The following is a 5,726-nucleotide window of genomic DNA, read 5'->3' as shown; positions in this document are numbered from 1 at the left end:
GTTTATAAATATATCTTACCAGATTGAAGTCACTTTTATGTCATAAAAGTAACACATGTCCAAGCATAAACCACACACAACCTTAGAGTCACTCAAGATGCTTTTATTTTTGGCCAGGATGAATCACCATTTAATGACACATCCAATGGGGAACCTCCAGCAATTCTCCAAAACAGACCTTTCCTTCAGGGCACAGGTTCTTAGTTCCTTGAGTCTCTTCTGTCTCACCTGTTACCATGGAGCTCAATCTCTTTCTTACACAGCAAAAAGATAAAAAATCACCATCAAGAAACTGTTTCCTAGGGGGCTGGGCATGGTGGTTCACACCTGTATTCCCAGCACTTTTGGAGGCCATGGCAGGTGGATCGCTTGAGTTCAGGAGTTCAAGACCAGCCCAAGCAACATAGCAAAACCGCATCTCTACAAAAAAATACAAAAAATTAGCTAGGCCTGGTGGTGCATGCCTGTAAACCCAACTACTTGAGAGGTGGGAGGATGTCTTGAGCCCAGGAGTTTGAGATTGCAGTGAGTCGTGATCATGTCACTGCACTCCAGCCTGGGTGACAGAGCTGAGACCTTGAAAAAAAGGAAAGAGAAAGGGAAGGAGATACGGAAATCGAGAGGGGCCAGGCGCCGCTCCAAAGTGGGGAAGTGGGGCAAGATGGTTTCTATCTCCAACTGACTAGTGTTGGACAGCCGGAGTCAGTCTCCATGGAGATTATCTTTGATAACAAACTTCTTTTGGGGAATAGCTGAGTTTGTGGTTTCGTTTTTCAAAGCTCTGCTTCAGCAAGATGTGAAAAAAAAAAAAAAAAAGAAGCTATGGAAACTCATCTGATTCCCGATATGCTGATGGAAGAGAGCCACTGGGAAACCGCCCCGAAGAATGGATAGAATCAATCATCTGCGAGGCCCCAGTCCTCCTCCCATGCTGGTAGATGAGGAAGGTAAATGTCTGCTCTAGGAAGCAGACAACTGGACATGCACATTCATAGCAAAAGAAAACCAGCAAGAAGTGGAAAGCTGACCATGCTGAGCAGTAGATAAATGTGTGTGTCTAAATAAGGACTGCTCTGTGTCCTCACAGATGAATGAGCTCATGCTGGGAATTCCCTCTACCGGGAACTGGCCTAACTGGCATGCAGTTCCATAAATGCACGTTTGTCTCACTACCTTTTTTTATAGTTTATTAAAGTATTGATATAATTTTAATAAGTAAATTTTTTAGGTTGCAGAATGGACTCCTCCTCTTTATGTTAAATTCACAAAAAAAAACTGAATCTGAAGAAAATAAAGGGCTGTGTATTTAGCACTGGGAGCGTCACCTTTTCAACTTGTGAAATACTGTTCATTGGTAACTTGTTCTCATAAATCACATTGTATTTATTTCGGTAATATGCATATTGTATCTGTGCTCTTGAATTAATTTGTATCTTTAATACATTTATCTCATGAATCTTTAAAAAAAAAGAAGGAAAAGGAAAAGAAAGAAAGAAGGGAGAGAGAGAGGGAGGGAGGGAGGGAGGGAGGGAGGGAAAAGGAAGGAAAAAGGAAGAAAGGAAGGAAGAAAGGAAAACTAAAAGAAAAGAAAATTGTTTCCTTGTGGGGAACACTCCCGTGTGAGACCCCTAAAAGGCGTGAGTCTCACTATACGGTGAGTTTGATCCCAAACACAGTTTCCTACTGGAGGCAGTCGAGCTATCCGGAATATAGGAACTGAAAGATGATTGATCAGTTTCTAATATTAACCACAATATCGTTTGGGCCTAAAACTATGCGTTGCTGCTAGACCGAGTGACCCCCTACCAGCAACAAGTTCCTGCTTTTTAACCTTTTTTATGACTCTCTTTTAAGAATAAGTTTTAACCTTTTCTTTACTTACCTGACTGCCTAATGGTTTAACTGTCGATATTTGCAAAGCAAATGCCACCATAAGGGATGGCTTTGATTCCTGACTCAGAGATTCCTGAATGGGAAAATTGAGTTAAGTTGAGTTAGGAGTAGACAAAGGAGAATCCGGTCAAAGGATATTCTGATGAGCAAAACCAAAAAACTTTTCACATCTCAGTTCTAAAACAAGATCAAACCGGAGATACCTGCAGCCAGGAGGAATAATGTCTGGATGCAAACAAGCTTTGTGATTACAGGAAATTCTGTTACTTTTTACAACCACTGATTGTGTATCTGACTTTTCAATTGTATAGGCCATGTAAGGTATACATTTGCATTTCCTCTTGCAACCATTGTGTATCTGATGTCTCTATTGTATAGGCCATGTGAGGCATACATTTACATTCCTCTTGCTATGACGTAAACCAGAGCCAAGAAAGTGTATTTATTCCTGGCATTTGAAAAATAAAATTTGCTGTTTAGGCACAGCCTATCAGCCCTCCAGACGCCTCGCTTTCTCTCTCTCTGTCTTTATTATTTTCTCAGGCGCACTCCCTCTTCCAGGTATTGGGACCCTCTTGCAGGTCGAGAGACCCCCGGGCAGACGTGCCTACCCGTCCGGACGGTCCACGACATTTCCTCGTGTCTAATATTAATCTCTTGATGAAAATAGACGTCCTGGAGGGTGGAGGGTGGAGGGTGGGAGGAAGGAGAGGATCAGGAAAAATAATTAATAGGCTTTAACATCTGGGTGATGAACTCATCCGTGCAGCAGACCCCGTGACACAGGTGTACCTATGTAACACACCTGCACTTGTACCTCTGAACTTAAAAGTTCAAAAAAGAGGCTTAATTTTCCCTGTGAGCATTTACTTTAGAAAACCTGTAAGTTTTAAGTTATTTCTCTACCTGTTCGAAATTATGTAAATTTTTTAAAAAGGCAAATAAGCCTCTTGCCAGCTTTCTTCCCTTCAGGAATGTCTTTCTCAAGTACCTGGGAGCCATCTCTTTGAAATGCATTCATGAAGAAAGATAGTGTCCCTACTTCCCGAGTCTTTCAGAGAGTAGGAGCATAACTTGGGCAGGTCCCTCTCTTAGCAGACACAGATGGTCACCCCAGCTATGGGGTGAATCTAGGATGTGTCACAAACGGTGCAGTCAAGTCCTCCTACTTGAGGACTAGTCATTGTTTACCTTGAGAACATGTATGGAAAGGATTGTATGGGCTTGTCAACTACAGTGCAAAATCGAATCTCTTCCTCCGATGTTTGCCTTAACATTACAACCAGTAATTGTCCCACCGCCACCTCAGCAGAGGCATCCAATCATTGAATATCCTTAGTTGCAGTCAGGGAAGAGGACAGAGGAAGAAAGCTGTCTGAATCAGTGCTACTCAGTGTGGGCTGAAGACCAGTGCTGCTCCATGATCTGTTTGTCGCCAGTTTGTGACAAAGTAAGTCCAGAAGTTAAGAGTTTGGGAAACCTTACAGCAATTTGACAGATTATTTGTGCATGCATGCATGCTCGCATGTGTGTGTGTGTGTGTGTGTGTGTGTGTGCACACGCGCGTGCGCGAAAATGAATAATTTAAAACAGGGCTTGTGTTTTGTATATCTTTATTATAATTTCCCTGGTACTTCTTTTTTTTATATATTTTACAAAAAAAAATCATTGATCCATATAGATTACAATTTTTAAATTTCTGGCTCTTAGCCAAAGACAGTTTGATAAGTACAGATCCAAGTCACACTTTCAGGCTTGTTCCAGACTCATGGAAGCTTTTAAGTTGGGAGAAAGACATAGTGAGACATACACTGGACAAACACTTACGTTACACACAGTCTAACCGGATTTCAGGTTCCCACTCTCACTTTTGACCTCGGTAACTTACATAATTTTAATCCTTTACCTGAAGATAGGAATAATAATTCTTCACTCGCAGATTTGAGATGAAGATTGGAAGAAATACTGTGCTATAGGCCTAGCACAATACCAGGCTCATGGTAAGGATTGTTAAGTTGCCTTAAAGGGCATCTGGTTGAACCCACAACCTGCTACTCCAGTGAGAATCTCAGTCCCCACCATGGAACCAGTGCAGCTACCCCAGCACATCCAGCATATCCTGACCAGGGCCCCCAGCTAAGGTAAGGCAAATAGTACTGGCCAGGTCATCTCTCCCCTGGTCTCCATTATACCTGAAGAACTTGGCATCCTAAGGAGAAAACATGGCCTCCTTCTCTCTCATGACAACAAACCCTGATTTTGTTCAAGTATATCATGCATCTACGTGCCTCAGGTGAAATGGGCTCCCTCCATGGTAATTCGCCTGTCCAGTGATTGATTTAGGAATGGGTTTGTGATATAACCTGGAAAATAAAACAGGGAGAGAGGTCTGAGTCTCTCCAGAACCAAAGGAGCATCAGGAAATATTTTCTTACTTTTTTTCTTCTTAGTACAATGGTGCAATCTCTGCTCACTGCAACCTCCACCTCCTGGGTTCAAGCGATTCTCCTGCCTCAGCCTCCCAAGTAGCTGGCATTACAGGCAGGCACCACCGCACCTGGCTAATTTCTGTATTTTTAGTAGAGACAGGCTTTCACCATATTAGCCAGACTAGTCTCGAAATCCTGACCTTAGGTGATCACTAACCTTAGCCTCCCAAAGTGCTGGGATTACAGGTGTGAGCCACCATGCCTGGGCATATTTTCTTACTCTTAAAAGCAAGGAAAGTAGGCCTTTTTTCTGCCTCTAAGTGTCACATTTGAAGCCTGGAATTGCCAGAGTCTTCTGGGAACCATAAGGAGACTCAGCCAAAGATGATAACCAACATGTAGAAAACAGCAAACAAAATAACAGAAAGAAGTAGGGCATTGATGTTTTTGCTAAACCCATGATTAACCAATTAAGATCAGAACTACCTCAGCATTTTCAACATATAAGATGATTTTTCTTGTAAGTCATTGGTAATTGGGTTTTAAGTTACTTGCAGCCAAAATATGTACAAAATAGAGTTGAAATCTGAGGCTATAAACAGTTGGGCACCTTTGATCCAAGGGCTTAACCCCTATTCCATTCCTCCTTCTGAGCAGCTAAGTCATCTTTGACTCATCCAGTGAACCCCAAATATTTAAAGGAGTTCAAGATAGACAAGGAGTTCTTTCCCTTTCACCATAGGACATGACTCGGCATTTTAGCAAATTCTCAGGCCAGCCCCATCCCACCTTCCTCATTGGTTTCAGCTAAGGAAACCAGAGCACTACAAAGCCCACTGAAGACTCCAAGGCTGTAAATGAAAGGTGTGAGAAGTGTCAGCTGTGCACTGACCACGTCTGCTTCTCTCACAGGCTCCATCATCAGCCCCTTCCTCCTGAAGTGGACCCTCCTCTCCAGCTCTTCCCCGTCCGCTGGGACCTTTTTCAAGCCCCTCCCCTTCTGTGACACCTGTCAGCATAACCCCAGACCACCCTCTGTACTGAACATTTAGACACTCTGATATTCTGCAAGGTTCTGCCTTCAGATTGTGAACTTGACACTGTCCCTCCAACCTGACCGTGCACCTTTGAGCGCAGGAATGAGTGCAGACCTTTGTGTGTTTCCAGTGGCACCAAGCACACAGAGCCATTACATACATGCTTGAGTTCAAGTAAAAAGTAAACTTTCCCCAGAGCCATACAATCACAGACATTTTGAGTTGCAGTCTCAAAAGCTCTCTCATACAGCTGCTGCCATCAGTGGTCCTACAGATGGGCTTCAATCCTACAGACTTCAATCTTTGCAGTGAAGCAGAACTCATTACTTTGGGTGCCATCTGTTTCATTTCTGGACAACCCTCAGGA

The 5,726-nt window shown here is 43.0% G+C and overlaps 1 pseudogene; it reads left to right on the top strand.

Moving 5' to 3' along the window:
* Positions 1 to 661: 661 nt before the first annotated feature.
* On the top strand, positions 662 to 5,374 carry LOC120361586 (selenoprotein K-like; annotated as a pseudogene).
* The last annotated feature ends 352 nt before the right edge of the window (positions 5,375 to 5,726 follow it).

This window comes from Saimiri boliviensis, chromosome 14 (assembly GCF_048565385.1).
Source record: "Saimiri boliviensis isolate mSaiBol1 chromosome 14, mSaiBol1.pri, whole genome shotgun sequence".
NCBI classification, from domain to species: domain Eukaryota; kingdom Metazoa; phylum Chordata; class Mammalia; order Primates; family Cebidae; genus Saimiri; species Saimiri boliviensis.
Note: the sequence above shows the minus strand (reverse complement) of the source record. Positions and strands in the feature narration are given on the sequence as shown.